The sequence below is a fragment of the Adiantum capillus-veneris genome, chromosome 23, assembly GCF_014529385.1.
Source record: "Adiantum capillus-veneris isolate H3 chromosome 23, ASM1452938v2, whole genome shotgun sequence".
In the NCBI taxonomy this organism is placed as follows: Eukaryota; Viridiplantae; Streptophyta; class Polypodiopsida; order Polypodiales; family Pteridaceae; genus Adiantum; species Adiantum capillus-veneris.
This window is the reverse complement of record NC_140953.1, coordinates 61,591,896-61,611,474: the sequence shown is the minus strand read 5'-3', so window position 1 is coordinate 61,611,474 and position 19,579 is coordinate 61,591,896. Positions and strand designations below refer to the sequence as shown.

The window sequence follows — 19,579 nt, the reverse complement described above, 5'->3', positions numbered from 1 at the left end:
TCGCACAAGCAACGAAAGAAGTATATTTCCCTTCTTAGTTGTCTCTCATGGTGGAATATTGTAGTTGATGATCACCACTAGCCAAGTACTCCATGATGTAGACTTGGTGCCAAAGGGATTGACATCATCACTTACCAACCCAAGCGTCAAGTCTCGAGGCTCTAGCCGAAACTCTAGCCACTGAGTCTTGATGTGCCTTCATGAACAATACAGACAAAGAGTCAAAATAGTATTGGTATTCATCATGCAAAACAAACAAGAGTCTTTTGCTACATATGAAGGCCGCACTTGACTTATAGGCATCCCTCGCATACTAGTACAAAGAGTTGCACCATTTTGAGCAGCACATACACCCTTTTAGACTCAACTAAGGTTCCTCCTACCTACTAACATATCTAAATGGTGATTTTTCAACATTCGGATTTCTCTTATGGTATGGCCTATCCACATAGTAAGTTTGAGCACATTTGAGGTGTTGTAGCTATATTAAACCATCACTCTAGGCTTATAGGAAATTATAGTAACTTTATTGTTTGTGATACACCTAATATGAGCACCACATATTAGCGAGATAGATAGGGTTCTTTGAGAGGAAGCTACCTCTTGTAGCCTCCATGCACTAATTGGGTTAGCTGCATCCCAAAGATTGACATTTTATGTGCCTCTAGTTCTTGCTTTGCTACCATAGATATGGTGAGGCTCGGCATCCTTCCAACATGAAGTCCCTTGTCCATTTAAAGAAAAAGATAGTTTTGCCAAATGTTCTCCATTATTACTCTACCTGGGGTTGTCACTCATTAAGAGTTTCCTATATCATGAGCATTCAAGATTTCTATTAGTTCCCCTATGTACGAGCGATATTCATACTTTATCTCCTTTTCTTTTTTGGCAAACCCTCACCAATTATGAGGACAATAGTAGTCCTCCTAACATGTGGCACAAGGGCCTCTATCTATGTATAAATAGGGGGTTGGATGGGAGGAGTGTTCACCATTAGTTACCCGAGTCCTCTCAGTGGTATCAATGAAAAGGGAGGGGAAAGGAGAACATGGCTTTTGCATACATGCAAAGACACACCCTCTCTCACACACAATACTCTCTCTCTCTCTCTCTCTCTCTCTCTCTCTCTCTCTCTCTCTCTCTCTCTCTCTCTCTCTCTCTCTCTCTCTCTCTCTCTCTCTCTCTCTCTCTCTCTCTCTCTCTCTCTCTCAATCTCTTTCTGCCATGGACAACAACTCTTGCATACATAGATGAGTTCGTAGCAACCTAGACAAAAGTACACTTGCTTTGGATCTATGAGTGCACCTAGGAGAGGGGAGAAGCTCTCACTTATCATTTCCATTTGATCTACACAAGAGAAAGTGCAACTCTAACTCTCTCTCTCTCTCTCTCTCTCTCTCTCTCTCTCTCTCTCTCTCTCTCTCTCTCTCTCTCTCTCTCTCTCTCTCTCTCTCTCTCTCTCTCTCTCTCTCTCTCTCTCTCTCTCTCTCTCTCTGGCTGGCCACCATCACCCAACAAAGCTTAAATTCACACTTTTTTATAGATTGGGTCAATCCCACTAAAGGAAGTTCAAGAAGGTATCAAGTTGGCAAGGCCACTTTGTAGCAAGTTGCTAAGGCTACATTTGGCACCAAATTTTCAAAATTAAGGATCTATAGAGGTAAATTACAACAAGTTTGAAGTATAGCAAATTTTGGTGATGAATGATGACTTTTTCACCAAGTTTTTTTACATTTAATTGAAGATATTGACTTTGATTACTTGAAATTATTACATACATGCACGCGCATGCATAGTTCATATTCCACCCAGCTTTAGCAATCAACAAGGTACCTACACCATTTTTGGGGGGATTTTATATTTGCAAGCTTTCATTTTCGAGCTTTTGCAATTGAAACTTTATTTTTGAGCTTTTTAATGGTTGCCAAAATAGCCATCCCAATTTTTGCATTGGCTTTAAGCTTTTGCTCTCTCTCTCTCTCTCTCTCTCTCTCTCTCTCTCTCTCTCTCTCTCTCTCTCTCTCTCTCTCTCTCTCTCTCTCTCTCTCTCTCTCTCTCTCTCTCTCTCTCTCTCTCTCTCTCTCACACACACACACACACACACACACACACACACACACTTTTGAGCGCTCTCACGATTACACCATTGCCCTCCCTCCCTCTCTCTCTCTCTCTCTCTCTCTCTCTCTCTCTCTCTCTCTCTCTCTCTCTCTCTCTCTCTCTCTCTCTCTCTCTCTCTCTCTCTCTCTCTCTCTCTCTCTCTCTCACACACACACACACACACACACACACACACACTTGAGCGCTCTCACGATTACACCACCCTCCCTCCCTCTCTCTCTCTCTCTCTCTCTCTCTTCTCTCTCTCTCTCTCTCTCTCTCTCTCTCTCTCTCTCTCTCTCTCTCTCTCTCTCTCTCTCTCTCTCTCTCTCCTATATAATTTCTTTTTCCTTTTTTTTTGACAAAGCAAGACACACATTAACAGTCACTATACAATCTCCTTTTTACATTTTTTTAATGAGGCAATAACAACAAGTAGCACACTAAACAAGCACCAAGGTTTCCAAAGGAACATCCATAAGTCCATATTGCTTGATGCAAAGGCAGATCAGGCCTCAACCTTATTTTTTGAGTTTATCAAGATCTGCCTTTCATTTAATCCATTACTTTTGATAGTAACCTCAACAGCATGTGAGTTGGGTTCATCAGTCTCCATAACTACAAAAATTATGTCTTTATCATCCGCTACCCTGCTTGTCTTCAGCTTTGACACTCAGTTCAATTGAGCTAGATACAGGTGCATTTGCCTGCATGTCTCCTCTCTCATAGTTTCCTGGGCCTCCATACTCTTCCTGGTGGCCTCAACTAATTTGGCAACAAAGTCAGCTGTAGATTTGTCCGTTGCGATGAAGTTGTCATGAAGGTCACGGAGCTTTTGAACAACACTATGAGCTTGGTTCATTGCCGCTTCTTCACACTCTTTAGCACTAACCAATCCACGACTTCAAAGTGTTGTCAACTCTTCCTGCATGCATGCTAAGAGTTTGGCATTCCAAGTCGTCATTTTCATCTCAAACGAAAACCTTCCAAAAGTCTTTGATGTAGCGAGTGAATCTGGTGAAGGAACCCACCTCTCTCTTCTCCTCTTTCTCTCTCTACCTTTAGCCTTCTCAAATCGGCCTTGCCCTCAGTTTGCCTTGTTCATGTCTAGCACCGACTCTTTTTCTACTTCCCACGTCCTCCCTGCATGTTGATGATGAGCTTATTAGCTTTGCATGGGCAATTGGTGAGAGACGATGGCTCTTGATATCTTCTCATTCTGTCTTACTTCTTCTCCCGTTCTTAGTCAAATACCTCTCATGCTTTTCGTGAAGCATAGAAAAAGATCACTTGATTTTCCACTCAATTCACAGAATCGTGCCAAAGGAAGCAGAATATTGAAAACTAAATTCAACTATCCCTTTTGAGAAAGGCCAGAGTAGTGGGAATGACCACTGCAGCTGTAGGGTAACCACTCAATTCTTCCAGACTGCTAGCTTATTTGTCTAGGCACCTGTGACACATCCTGTAAGCAAGGGCAGGCACAAGAGCCCCTACAACTCAAACCCACCACCGACACAATCGGAGGCCATGACTCTCTCATTAAGCTATCGCGCACCACTTGAAAAGGAGATGTGAACATAGAATCATATAGAAAAAATGACGGGGTGGGGAGCACATGGTGTTCACTTGGAGATCACTTTGGGATGGACGGGGTCACACTGCAATCACTTTGGGATAGTCGGGGTAACAAGGTGATCACTTGGTAATGGGTGGGGTCACAAAGTGATCACATGTTGATTGGGATTCACACGGGGATCACTTGTTGACGGTCACTTGCTGTTCACATTAGATTTTCTTGGGGTTCACTTTAATTGTGATCACATGGTGATCACTTGGGGATTAAACCGCTTTCGAATGGTGCAAAACTGATCCCGCCGCCCCCAATCAATAGGGACAGTAGATCTCGCCTAACAATGGGGGTGTCAATTAGTCACAAGGCAAGTCATTCCTTGTAAAAGGAAGTGTTTGCCAAGTGGGCATTCGTGTCTATCTCGTTGTCATGAGGTTTCCCCTCCTTGCACCATGCCATGCCACATGATTCAAGAAAAGGTGTCTGCATAGTCGTTGCCCAAATATATGTGGATACCCTTACGTTCCATGCATGGAGCCATGGCAATGGTCATGCATGTATCTTGCTTGTAACCGACCATTGTGACCGGCCTTGCTACGATGAGCCGTGTAAGGAAACCTTACAATATTGTGGGCATTTATGAGAGCATTCCAATATCTTGGGACATGGAGTCTAACAGTTGTAGATCACCATGCAGGTACTTGGTAGATCTTGGTGGAGTGTTCACTCCTGCTGTATCAGGATCTTCTGCCATTTCAAGAGCTTCAAAAGGCTCCTTAATTAACCATGGGATTGTGAAGTAACCCCACAAGCGTCATTCAACCACCGTTGTCGAGCTCGCCAGTCGTCTGCATGCGCGCGGATGACCATGCAGCTCTTGAGGGCAGTATAGGCTAGCGAGCATTTGTGTTTTTTAGCAACCTTGTGTTTTGCAAAGCATACATAATCACAAAAATATAAAGTATTTAGAGACCCATCATGCCAAAGCTTGTAGGAAGCAAGCATTTCATGAGTCCCTTCTGAGCTTGTTTAACCGGTAATAGACGGTGAGCACACTTCCTTAATACTCGCCAATTTCTTAAATCAATTTTGAAAATTTCCAATCCTTGTCAACGAGCAAGCCTCATTGTCGCACAACTCAAGCGTTGCAAATATTGCATAATTTCAAGTTCTCTCAATTAAATCCAAGGTGTGAAAACATAAAAAAAAAGGGTGGTCTAGAGCCCCCTGATCATCCGTGCACGCGCGGATGATCAGGAGGCTCCAGCCTCAAGGTCTAAAAATTGTTAAAAAGGAAGGGTCTAGAACCCAATGATCGTGCACATTCGCAAAAATAGTCGAAAATGGCCAAATGTTTTTTTTTTAAGGGGGCTAGAGCTTACCCGTCATCCATGTGCACGCGAACGATGGGACGGTTCCAACCCTCCTTTAAAAATTAAAAAAAAAAGTTCAATTTCACTATTTTTATTCATTTTTACTATTTAAAAAATGAGGCATTAAAGCTTCCCCATCATCCGCGTATGCGCAGACGACAGGGGGCTCCATCCCAAATCTTGTTTTCAAAATAGCTTGTCCACTTTGACATATTTTGTCTATTTTCACAATTTAAAAAAGGGGGACTGAAGTCTCCCCATCATCCACGAGCGCGCGGATGATGGGGAGGCTTCAGTCCCCCTTTTTTTAAATCAAAAAATGGACAAAATATGTCAAAGTGGGCAAACTATTTTGGAACAAAATTTGGGCTAATGGCTCCCATTATCCACATGCATCTAGAAAAAAAAAGGGTGGGTCTAGAGGCCCCCTATCATTCGCGCAAGCACGGACGATGCCTCCCCTCCTTTTTTATTTTGCAGCAGCAGTGAAGCCTTAATCTCACTTGGCAATGGGTACAAAGATGTTGATATGGGTAAAATAATTCACGATATTGTTAGTCAGTAGTTGCTCCTTTTCATGACAAGATGATCATCAAACATAAGAGCCTCGAGACTGATATTAAAAAGTCATACGGATGATCTCTAAGACCCATTCTGTATAAGTATCCATGGTTGGATGCCTAGTTCTAAAATTAACCAAATCGGGTTCTATTGCTATCCTGAACTCGTTTCACTGGTCATCAAAATCTAAACCTCTGAAATTTGATCAGTGATCATCTAAACACCAAGTGTGTTTTTTTTGCGAGCTTTTGATTTCGAGCTTTTGTAGTAAAAACCATTTTTGCGAGATTTTTGAGTTCCATTTTGGAGCCTTTTCTAACAACGCAAAAGAAGCTAACCAAAAAAATAGTTATTACTCATATGATACATAGCAAAAAACATGTATAAGTCTCCACGAGTCCTAACTTTGAGCCTGAACCTCTGTCAAGATATGAACTACAAAGCATGCATCTTTAACTAGAAGGGATTCGAAAAAGACTTCAAAGGGTGGAGAGAAGTAATTTTGCAATTCATACATAAGAGATGACTCCTTCAATGCACAACTCTAAACTAGTTTGGTTTTCCACAGGTTCACTACACTATAGGGTGTATCTTGCGTGCTTGCCCCAATAAAAATGCAAGATCCATGGAAGTTAGTACAGGCTAATGAATGACCATGTGCTCTTTTGGTTGAAGTCCAAGTATGTGTATGTACACATAATACATGCACTTACATGCTAGAAAGACCTTATGCATAGATTCTCTCTTGGAAAAATTAGGCCCCGATGCAACTAGGTTCTACCTTTACCTGTATATCATAACAACTCTCTATCAAGACTCAAAAAACCATGTGTCATTTACTTTCCACTTTCTCTTCCAAAACCATTATAGACATGCATGCAGCTGACTCCAATCTCTTTTGTGCTTCTTTGAAAATACCATGCCTCCACTTGTGCCTCCTACTACTTGAGCCTCCTTCTGTAGAAGCACTAGACATATCAATGATGTTTCATGGTGGTGCTGCAAAATATGCAAATTGAAAACCACTTCACTCTAGGCTGTCACTCCCTTTCTTAGATAAATTTGTTGCAACATCCACCATTGTGGCCAGAACTTAGGAACAACACGTGAGAATTTCACTTGCCTCTATATGCTTGTGTATGTCTTGTGTCATGATTGCAAAGCCATATCTAGTGTGCAATCTATGCTCTAGAATATTCTTCCACGAAAAAGGTATGATCATTTTTAGAAGAGAGGTCATAATGTTTTGATGTTGAGGATTGCCCATATCTCGAGATAGAGGCACTCATTAGAGAGGAGGTGATGATACAATGTAGTATGCTAAAGGAGAATCATATTTCTTCAATTGCATGTCAGAACTTGACTTTTAGTTTGAATGAACGAGTTCATAGTGATGGTATGATGGAAAAATGGGACACTCAGAAATTAGATAACAGAAAGCCTCGAAAGCAGTGCAAAGCGATGGAGGAACAACTTGAAGAGATTGGTACCAATGTAGCATCTAGTCTAAGAGCAAGGGAACCAAATCCAGCCATTGAAATTTGACCTTTTAAGGCCTACTCAACAACTGTAGAGGACCTACTATAAAGGACAATTCATGGCTAGAAGGTATAATACAACCAGATCATCAGAAGGCCATAGGACCAATGGTCAAAAGTCAAAGGGTCAAACTTTTGAAGCATGATGGCGAGGTTTCAAAAAAATAGTTCATCAGATTGTTCAGATTCAAAAGATTTCTCACCAAAGTTCAAGGAATCAGATGGTGACTACAATTTTAGGTATTTAGGGGGATTTTATATTTGCGAGCTTTCATTTTTGAGCTTTTGCAATTGAAACTTTATTTTTGAGCTTTTTAATGGTTGCCAAAATAGCCGTCCCAATTTTTGCACTGGCTTTGAGCTCTTGCTCACACACACACACACACACACACACACACACACACACACACACACACACACACACACACACACACACACACAGAGTACACTTGAGCACTCTCCCGGTTACACCATTGCCCTCTCTCTCTCTCTCTCTCTCTCTCTCTCTCTCTCTCTCTCTCTCTCTCTCTCTCTCTCTCTCTCTCTCTCTCTCTCTATGATTGATATATAATTTCTTTTTCCATTTTTTATGGCAAAGCAAGACACACATTTACAGTCACTATACAATCTCCTTTTTACATTCTTTTAATGAGGCAATAACAACAAGTAGCACACTAAACAAGCACCAAGGTTTCTAGAGGAACATCCATAAGTCCATATTGCCTGATGCAAAGGCAGTTGCATTGCTATTCATGATGACTTGGAAAGCTAAGCATGGGGAACCCCTTAAACTATCCAAGAAATGTGATTCTATCACAATAAACAAGCATATGTTTTCATAGATTAGCGAAAGAACTGTTTGATAAATTGTCACTGTTTGTTGAATTGTTATTGCTTAACAAATTGTTGTTGTTTGATAAGTGGATTCTGATTGATATGAATTGGTTGATCATGTTTGAAGAATCATTTAAAAAGAAGAATTGTTGAAAGAATATCTTTTTTTCCTCGCGGGTAGCGAGATGATTCCGCAATTAGCAAAGATTAAACTGAGATTATTGGCTCTCTTTTTGTTCCTCACGGTTAGCGGGATGCCTCGCGGGTAGCGGGATGCCTCGCGGTTAGCAAGATGCCTCGCGGTTAGCGGGATGCCTCATAGGTAGCAGGATGCCTTGCGGTTAGCAAGATGACTCGCGGGTAGCAAGATGGGAAGGTTGCGTAATTTGCGGTTAGCGAATACATCCTTTGCAAAGGCTCTGTTGGTTAGACAGAGAAAGTCCGTGGGTAGCGGTAACTCATGAGAAATTGGAAAAGTTATTTTTGTTAAATAATAGGGATGTCTTCATTAGGCCTTGTTTGAATTGTTTTGGTATTGTCTGAAGGGCTGTCTGAAAGAACCTGTGTTTGGAATTAATTAAGGAACACTGTTTGTATATGTATAACAGTGTGGTAAAAAGTGTGAGTGTGGGGTGGAAAGTGGGGGCTAGCTCAAGTTGCCAGTCAAGGATGGGTGATCTCGATTGATCTCGATTAGTCGAGAAACTCTCCACTCCCTCTTATTAAGAGAAGTGAAATTAAAGACTCATTGTGCCGAGAGTCGAAATGTCTCAAAGGTACGTGCCCACAAGATTACTAGTTAGTTTAAACTAAGTCTCATATCATATTTATGGTTTATGGATGGTGACCGTGTCTCTTAAACGTGGGAAATGCGTTGTTTATGGATTCTAAATATGTCAATGGGATTTCATCTTTATGTTAGGAAACAACTTCATTAGAATCTTAGATTTATCAACCTGGCTTGTGGCGTATGACCCTTATAACCACGTAAACAATGGATAGAGGACTTCCTCTCTTCTGTTGCTTGTATCTCTACTTTGTGGAAATAGAGTAGGATGTCGTCAATGGAAAAGGAGAATAAAGGAAGGACATTTATCAAAGTCGCCCCAATCTTCTCAGGTTTGGGGACCTCACAGCAGCCAAGGCATCATACCTTCCCAGAGAACTGCTAGAAGAGCATCACACTATAGTCTTCACTAGCAGGTTCAAAAGTGAAGAGGGACATCAAGTGGAGTTGCAACTCTTACCGAAGGAAGTCTATGATATAGCCACAAAGCCAGAGACAAAAGGGACTCGGGGATTTCTACGAACAGGAGCCTTGCGGAGTGGATTTTTAGAAAGCTTACGAGCTTTTATCCACCATTAAAGAAGATGGAGCTGCACAGATCACTGACCCCCAAGGTGACAAGGTCGAAGTAGTGATAACTAAAGATATAGTGGTAGAGGCACTCAGACTTCCCACAAAAGGAATGACCATGCGAGCAAGGGATAGGAAAACAGTCGGAACCTTTACCAAAGAGACAGTCGCGGCTACCTTTGTCGATTTAATTCACAAACAAGTGGAAGAGCTAGCCAAATTGTACCACTAGCACTTCCATTTTTTGGCAAAAAGGCCACCAAGGTACACTACGCCAAATCACGCAGTTGCCACCACATTCACTCAAGTTCTCAAGTCGACAACCAGGCAACCAGTGGACCATGCCAGTACGTCCTGACCACCTTGAAGGGCACCAAGAAAGAAGGCAAAATCATTTACTTGAGTGCGCCAGAAGTCCTGACGAGGATAGCATACCATGCCATTGGCATGGCTGATAATTGACCACCTGCTCCTGATCAAAATACATGGATATTGGCAGCACAACCCTCTCCAAGAGCTACAAGGTCAGGAAAGATATTGTATAAATCTGATGAAGAATCAGCTGACAGCTCGTCAAAAAGGCACAGCAGCGAGAGCTCTGATAACGAGGAAAAGAGAGCTCGTAGAGAAGAAATGAAAAGAAAAGTTGTGGCCACCCACCAATAAGAGCTAGCACAAAAACAAGCTCGCTTTGAAAGAGAGAAATAGGCCTACCAGCGCAGTAGACAAGCACAAGGGAAGGACCCAGAGAAACGGGTGCCTACTAGACTTAAAAGCCCAAGAACGAAGCATCACACAAGAAAAGAGGCCAAAGATCCGACAGAGCATTTGGAAAAAATGTACCAAGAAGCCAAAGCCCTCAAGCTGAAGGAAGCAGAAGACGCGGCTAGGAAATCCAAAGAGGCAGAGGAACAGAGCGAACCTGAGGAGACGTCTAGAGAAAAATCCCAAGAACAAAGCTACGAGTCTCTCAGACCCACCTCACCGCCTTCCCAATCAGATCAATGCTCAATGGCATCAGCAATCCCTTCCATACCCTCTCATTAAAGTGGAATTACTATAGGTAAAAGAGAGGTTGTACAAAGATATGCAAGAAGATGGCGCAGATAAAGACCACCCAAAGTGGAGGTTAAGCTGTCTGAACAAGAATCCGAGATATCTGATTCTGTTCACAAGAGCACCTGCAGCCCTGTAAAGAGATCCCACATTTTGTCATGTACCCAGAGTAAGGACATGGCAAGAGCATGAAGCACTGACAAAGAAGAGGCCAACTTGGCTTAACTACCCCAGACTGCCAACTCCAGAGAGAGGACAAGCAACAGAGGAATACATGATGAAAACCCTAATGGGAGCCATGTCTTTCTTCAAGAGTCTACCAGATCTCTCATGTGCCATGTTATATAATATTTGCAGAATGTTGCTCACATGCATCCAAGTTTCAATGAGCCTGAGCAAGCAAGAGCCCCATGGATGTCATTTTTAGAAGGTAACAAGGGGTTATGCTATGATCTAAGTAGTCAGCCTTCCAAAGAAGTACTTTACGGCTTCTATACCAGATGTATGTTTTTACCATCGAGCAATATGTTGGCATTTGAGGAAGCTTTCTACACTGGATTCTTCACTAGGCAAATGAAGATATTTGCGCCAATGTGATCAGCAACCTTACATCCAAATTTGTAGGCTACTCAGTGGTGGAGCTAAAGAATAAAGTGGCCATGCACAATTTTTGCAAGTGCCAGACAAAGAAAGAAAAATCAGATACCAGAAGGCACTGGATGCGCTTAAAGACCCCCTCGCCAGCCGTCAACCCGAAGACTATTTCAACCCATAAAGCTGTGTCAAGGGACAACACAGGCGAGGAGGGGGGGAATGTTAGCAGCAAGCTAACACGGACACCATTTTTCGGAGTTCTCTTTGTAAAACATTTATTATATTGATAAATCGAGAATATTGTACCTCCTATTTTCTCGGATAAACTCTGTAATTAATGAGCCGGGGCTACAAACTTCTAGATTGTATCAGCCAATCATTACCCAGCTTTGGTAGAACTCTATATTATTAGTTTTGACCACCCAAAAACCTTGGCTAAGATATAAAAGCCAATTTTTTTAAGTTTTTTATAAGTTTTTGGATAAGAAATACAAAGCGTGAGCTAACGATGCTCACTCCTCTGCTTCTCGCGCTTCCTACTCCCTCCTTGGTTGTCACATTGTGATTGTATTTGTTGCATTGCAACCGCAGGTAAGAGCTCTACGCATTGATGTAAGCAGTTCACAATATTTCATAATTTCATCATAACTAGGAATTTACACTTTTAAATTGAAAACTAAGCATAGGCGGGGTATTGGGGCATCATTACTAAGCATTTAGATGCATTTTGGGTTGAAAACAACTAGGTCAAAAATCCATTGCTGTTAATAATCGCGATTTTGGAACTTAATCTAAAGTGGGGTTTGAGACCATAAGCATGTATGCTTAGGTCTTACAAACTTTTCCTAGAAGTTTCATTATGTTTGGATGTCATCTGATGCTGTAACGGATGTGATTTGTTTGTCGATGAGCAATTGGCTTTTGGTGATTTCAGTCACTTAAGTGTATCCTGAGTTAGATGCGAGTTGCTAGTCATTTTCCGAGAGATTGACAACCTCTTGTAGCCTCTATGCATTAGTCGAGTCAGCTTCGTCCCATGGTTTGACAAATTAATCATGGTTCTCGCTAATACTACAATAAGATAGGATGGTGAGGTTAGACATGCGTCCCACACTTTGACTAGCCTTGGCACCATCGCATTTGACAGACCTTGCCTAGCTTTCCATTTTTTCAAAATCTTCTTGGTTTGTCCTCTTGCCAAATTAACCGCTTCCACATATGTCACATGCCCATCCGCTTCAACTTTGTCTCAAACATCCTCATGCAGGAAACCCATGAACTTTCTCAACTTCAAAAGTTCAAGATTATCTATTGTAGTTACCTCAATAAGCTATCCTCAAAGAGCTTCAAACTCCCACTCAAATGCTTAAAAATCTCCATCCCCAAGCTTTGCTTTAGACCATCCATCTTTTGCCTTACTTCATCCAATTGCACATCCGGTACATAAAAGGTTTCTTTCAAAGTCATCCATTTCAACTTTTCTTCATTGCGCAATATGTCGTACCATCTCGTTGCTTTACCACAAACCAAGAGCGGAAAACATGAACCACATCTTCATCTCTTGACAATCTTCTCTCAAATAGAAATAGCCCATAATCTCGCAACCGAGTTTCCACATCTTTAACCCTAGTGAAAATCAAAAAACCCAACCATGTCATGTCTAACAACACTTGCTCTTCAAAAATTGCACATATAGTAGCTTTGAAACCACAACTTCACCTTCAATCATAGGAGCAATCAATGTGCTCCTCCATGGGGGCACCAGAATGGGAACTCACCCAAAAACACACTAGAATGCCTCTCAATAGCCTAGGGTACACACAAGACCCCCATCCACTAGAAATGCAAACTCACCCAAAAACACACTAGAATGCTTCTCTATAGCCCAAGGTACACACAAAACCCCCATCCACTAGAAATCATCTTCAAATATTCACACCTCCAATGCACACACGCATTGCACAATCACCAGATAGTATCACCACAAATTTTCCCGCTTCCAGCACTTCCACAACTTGACACCTCTCTCTCTTTCTCTCTTACACACAAACAGCCTAGGACGTGCACACAACTCACACACACTTGAGCAAAGCAAAGAAGAAGGGGTGGAAGAGGAGAGAGACGGAACCACGACTGGCAATGAATAGATTCCTCTTTAATCAAGAACATCATGTACAATCATCATATGCTCCACATTACGAGGGGCACACTCCTCCCTCAACTCTCCTTGACTCCGTCGGCACACCCTCGATGCTCGGGGAAATCCTCCTTTGCACCCCCTCCTTGACAGCCCACGTGGGCTTATACTCCTTGGATCTCTTCTTGCCCATAACCCTCTTGAAGATCCCTCGTTGAAAGCCTCTCTCCAAAAAGTTTAAAAAAATGTGTTTTTATAGGGCGTCCTTCTATTTTTTACCACACTCTATTTTTATCCAGCTTCACCTTTTTTTTTAACTTCATGCACGTGAACTGCTTCTTCTATTCTCGGTCCTATTCTCGGTCTTGCTTGGAGCCCAAGTCATGCATGCACCTACCATCCTCAAGGCAACAATAGCGCCATCACTGTTAGGGGGTGTGCATCTTCCCTCCAATAAAAGGGGGGGCCCTGATAGGGCCCCTGTGTGAAACACCACCCCTTAACGAGCCTTCCACATCAGCACCCTATTGAGAAACACCATCCAATAGCACATCAGTAACGCACGACACTGTCATGCCAAGGCCCACCAGAAGCACCACCCCTATGCACAAACAACACCCAACCGTAGACCACCATAGACAACGAGGTTGGGAGCTCACTCCCTTTCACCATGTTGCTTATGAAGGTGAACCCACCTTATATATATACAATGGGATCCAAGTTGCACACTCCCTATGCGGGTTCATTTGATGGCCACGTGCCATTGCCTGGGCAATTGCCCCTCCAAAGGCCCCCAAAAAACTTCATAAATCAAATTAAAAAACCCTTCTTTTCCTCCCCAAACACCCTGCCATTTGATGTTCCCACACCCTACAGTCAAACCACAAACCCATGCCAAATTTCCACCATGTTGACTTTGAATCTTGAGAATACCACCACATTTATTCTCTGCCAAGGCTGCGAACTGAGGGCGCCAAAATGAGAAAAAATCATATGTCCCTCCCTCATGTGCATCTACTCCCGACTTCAAACTTCAATATCTCTATGATTCAAGCTCTTATTGATGTGTCATAACTTCCTATGGCCTTCATATTCCTCATAGTTTCCATACAAACCCTGATGAGGCTGAAAAAACTCTAGATGCACACCTATCGAGACAGTCAAACTCGCATATAACTGGCCCTTGGTGAAACTTCAATTGCTCATAACTTGGTCATTTGAACTTTGATTGCAAATCTAAAAAGACTAACATGCATCATAAGATGATCACGTTAGGCCCATGTATTCACTTCAGCTCTGATCATCCATCTGCAACTACCCCATCCGATACGGATTTGCAAACCACTTTCAGTTTCAAGCTGCGATAACTTCCTCTTCATAGCTCCATTTGAGGAACCGTTAGGACAATCCTATAGACCACACTCAAGTCCGTCTTTGGCACTTCCATTTTTAAACTTTTCACACTTTAACCATCCACCTCTGAGAGCCACCATAGCATATCATTTTGGCCCTGAAAACCATGTAAAACATACATATATGCTACTCCTTGCTTGTTAAATCAAGCCCACATGTCCCTGCATTGAACTCTTCATAGCATCAATCAGCTTTAGCTACACCATCGTCATGGAATTTTCTCCATATAAGGGGCTACTCATGTGGCCCTATCCTTGATTGGTCTTGGCATGGAAAACTTGCATGAGAGGTAGAGAAAGAGAGAAATGTACCACAACCTTTAGCCTTCACCTCCACACACCTCTATCCCTGAGAGAGAGAGAGAGAGAGATGTTACATGCCTCCATATCTTCCCCCTACTATCTCTCTATTGTGAGATTTGATATAGATATGAGAGATTGGGGACTAGCACATGCACATATCCACCAACCATGTGTAATATAGGCCCTTGGCCTAATAAATATAGGCCCCTTGTACCGCATGTGTGTCCTACCCCTTAGCCATGTGTCCGACCTTGAGATGCAATATCACTTCTAGCTAAGCAACAATGATGAAGAGATAAGATGATAGACAACCCTCCTTAAGCTTTTATTGTTTCTAAGAGTTCCATAAAGGGTGTTATTGTGGTTCCAAAGAGTGACGAATCCATCTTATTTTGGTCCCAAAGAGTGGAAAATCCATCTTAGATGATTTTGTCAAAGGAATGCAAGAATTATCACTGAAGAACCTGGTTTCCCTTCCTTAAGCTTTAATTGTTCCTAAGAGTTTCATAAAGGGTGTTATTGTGGTTCCAAAGAGTGACAAATCCATCTTATTTTGGTCCCAAAGAGTGGAAAATCCATCTTAGATGATTTTGTCAAAGGAATGCAAGAATTATCATTGAAGAACCTGGTTTCCTCTACTTTAAAACTATTTTTTTGACTATCTCATGTATAAATGCACTGGAATGATACTTTATTCTCACTTTGATGTACAAAAATGAATATGAGACTGAGTCATTTTTGTGCTAATCTTTGTCCTTTGTCTAAATCCAACTGTCTTTTGAACTTTTATGTTTGCTTGTGTATAAGTTTAATACAACACACACACACACATACATATAGGGTTGGGGTGCCACCTCTGCCATTTCTTAGCGCTACGGCACGACTACATGCAGACATGACATTTTTTATGAGGTCCTTCAAAATGACACATCAGTGGTGTTTTGTTTCAGTCTACTATCAAAATTCAAATATATTTATCTAACACTATCCTTTGTCGCTCAATAACTAAAATAAGCTCAGCGTCCTAGAAAGCTAGACAGAGGATAGTGTTAGATAAGGGCTATAGTAGGCTACGTTTGCCAAGTTTTTGGAAGAAAGCTATTTTTGAGCACTGGCCTGATATACCATGGTAGGCTAGCATTCACTTTTTATAAATTCACCTCAATCGTTGCCGTTCACGTGGATGGCCCAACAAAGTACACCTAATGCAACTAACAATAACACTAGTCCTATACATAAAAAAAGCCACTTTTGTGGTTTTTAGAGACATTTGTAAAAAAATATCCAACATTATCTAAGGTATGTAAATAGAAAATTGTGAGGGCCATGCTTGGGACCAACCGGCTGTACCATCTCCAAATGGATACACCGTGATCCCTGACATCCCTCCCGCTTGAGGCTGACACCAAGACAAGACTCCTCCTGCTCTTGATTCCAACTCAAGGGGGTGATGACACTCACTTTCTCTTGTATGGATCCGTTAGCCCTAAATCACCTTTGGTTACTGGTCCAACTTTCCAATCGAAGTCATCGGACTAAATTCAAACTCAACCTTCAAGGGTCAAATGGTGGGAGTTCTCTAGTTCACCCTTGGTGCAAGGTAATTGATGTTTTTTTCCTAGTTATGATCGAACATAGCCATCATTGTGTTCCCCTAAGATGAGTGTATTTACTAACTACACAAATTCTTCATTCCCAAGTTTGATTCCTGCTCCATAGATTGGAATCCCTTTCCCCTTTTTTAACTTAACTTATTGGACAACATAAAATTGGGTTCAACTTTACGGCCAACAAATTAACCCTTCGCAATCCACCCCTCCCACCAAACCGTTTTGTAAATGCACCCTTTCAAGGTAGTACTATGATACTATAAACAATATTCCAAACATGTCAAACCAAGAATACATTTCAAGCATTTGAAAGTAGCATGCAAACTGTTGCATACCCTTGCAAGAGTGCATTTATCAGATTGTTCCCACCTTTTTCTCTTATTTTTATAATCTTTTATTTCCTTTTTTCTTTAGTATTATTAAATTTATCTAGTTATCTTTCAAGCAATCACATATACTTCTCCAGGCATATCCCCATCCTCATCCCAAGACTCGTGTATCCTGTCTTCTCCGCCACATGTGGAGGCGGTGCCTTTACACAACTTCCAGTTATTATTTTTCTTACATTTTTTGGGAAATAATTCAAAAATAATCTACTCTAGGATCTTTCTAAATCAATAATTCAAGAAGCAGAGTAAAGATGCGGCTAATGAGGACAATTGCCGAATAGCCCATTTAGGTTCCTAACCTTTCCCATGTTCATGTTTACCAAACAATTAGAAGAGTTCCTTAATTAATCACGTTGGTACAACCAAAGTGTGTCGACTCTAGAATGTGGCATGGACAGATATGTGCAAGCTAGCAGAAACATGGCAAAAGGCTGGAGCAGCTAAGAAGATCGTGGGATGATAGGTAGCTGCGAAAATGTATGCCTGATGTGATTTATAGGCCAAGGAAGGCTTCATGAGGGGCTAATTGGGGGATCAAAACAAGGAGGTGCAAAGTGCAGCTTTTGAGTCCAAGAATGAAGAGCTTGAAGTGATGAAGGAGCAGGTCCAAATGGCTCATCAAACCGAGCTACGGAACTCAAGTTATTGAAGGTTGAAGATTCAGTGTGTTGTAGATTCTTGCCGGATAGGGTCGCTAGGGACAGGTGGTCCAAGTGGAAGTCAGGGTTCAGGTGTGTAGTGCTCAAATTATGGAGCCTACCTATCTTTTCAGATTGCAGATAGGAGCCACGGATTGCAAGTTATGGCCTGTTGAAATTTTATCGGGGGCTAGGTTGGTGCACACCTGACCACCTGGGGAGGTGTGCCATCTGGCATCTTTTGAGTCCCGACGAGGTTCTACAGTAGGGTATGCATCATACAAGGTTAGCAAGGATTGACTGCACGTCAAACAGAGTCCGAAACGGAGAGATACTGAAGTCGGAAGATGGGGTGCACTTATCTGGAGTTGCTTGCAGATGATTTGATCAGTTTTTGCGGCCTCGATTCGAGGGCTTGGAGAACTGTGAAAGGCGATGAGGTTGGATGGTTTTGAAGTCGATAGCATGAAGTTATGATCGGGCTTTGCAGTTTGGCAACCCGACACTGGAGCCACAAATGGCCAAGCTCTGGAGTTGGATGACATCAAATTTTTTTCCTCATCAAATGATTTTTTTTGTAGGCCTTGGGAAGCATGGACCTGGGAGCGCCACATGGTGGGAAGCTTTATCCCACATGTAGGCGGAAGAGGACGGGTGCTATGCCATATAGGCTGCCCCATGGGGCATTGGTTATGCATACAAGGAGAGCATGAGCTCCGTGGTGACTGGGCTATGGTGGCGCTAGGCGCTGTTTTGGGCCCGGTGGCGTAGAGATGGTGATGCCCGGTGGTGTGCGCCAGCGTGGTTGGCCGACGGCCGGCGGCACTGTCGTGGTCGGTATGATGACATGGTGCCCTTTAAGGGCTTGTTCCCGCGCACCATGAGGCCAAGTTTTGGGAGACCCCCCCCCCCCCCCCCCCCCCCAAATAGCGATGTCGCTATTGCCTGCTTAGGGGAGGGGTCCCGTAGTGAAGGCAAGAGAGAGGAGTGCAAGCCCGAGAAGGTTCAAAGGGCTAATAAAGGGGAGGATCCCACAACAGGAGCTCACAGCCAGAGAACAGCTAGTAGAAGAGAAAGAATTCGAGAAGTTCAAGGGGCTTGGCCCGCCACAAAGAGCAGTGAAAACGAGAGAGAGAGAGAGAGAGAGAGAGAGAGAGAGAGAGAGAGAGAGAGAGAGAGAGCCTATCCAAGAGGTATCCATAAGTGCAAATACAAAGTTAGCAAATTGAGCGTACAAAGCATAGAGGTACCATGCAGATACCAAACACCAAGAAAGTGTCAAGTGGTGGCCATGCAAGGAAATTTCTAAAGGAAGCTCCAGTTAATTGTACGAGCTAGATAGCTCTTGTTGTTTTTCCTTTTTAGCCTTAGCCAAGCCTTATAAAAGGGGATAGAAGTGATTTTTTGAGGGCTTTTTTGCCAGAGAGAGTGATTGGAGTTTTTTCAAGCCTGTGTATCGCAAGCTTGCCATTGGAGTTGCATACTTGACTGTACTATCTCTCTATGCAATAATACCAAACATTTGCCCCTACTTCTTGTGTTGCTTCTCCCCATCCCCCTCCTTTCTCTCGCTCTTTGTGTACTTGCGGGTGCTTGCAGAGGGTTTGCCTGCAGCTTGAAGGGTGTCACTAAGAGGGCAGAATTGGAGTGTCTTGTGAGCCAGAAAGGGTGAGTTGAGCAGTGTGGGTGTGTTTGTGCTGAAAGGTGTTTTTTTGCAAGGTGTGAGGCAGTTGTTCGGTATGCTAAAGTGGAATTGTTAGTGCAATTAGCCAATTTGAAGGTGTTATTAGAGAGGTTAGGGGTGTTGTGGAATCCCTCGGTTATAGAGAGGCAAACATTTTGTGTGTTGGGTGTGTTCCCTATTCCCCCTCTCCATCTTCCGGTACCCCCACTGAGGAGAAGATGATTGCTCGTCGGTGTTGATCAAAGACGGTTGTTTCCATCAAGGAGAGATGGCAGTGCATAGTTATGGACCAGTTTTCACCGAAGAAGAAGATCCAAAAGAGTGGATGGCACATTTCGAGTTGTATATGCTATCACTGCATATGCCAAATGAAGATAGCAAAATGAAAACGATTCCGCTGTTGATGCGGGGAAGAGCAAA

The 19,579-nt window shown here is 42.6% G+C and overlaps 1 pseudogene; it reads right to left on the bottom strand.

Moving 5' to 3' along the window:
- Nucleotides 1-2,488: 2,488 nt before the first annotated feature.
- LOC147427863 (uncharacterized) lies at nucleotides 2,489-3,205 on the bottom strand (annotated as a pseudogene).
- Between the last annotated feature and the right edge of the window lie 16,374 nt (nucleotides 3,206-19,579).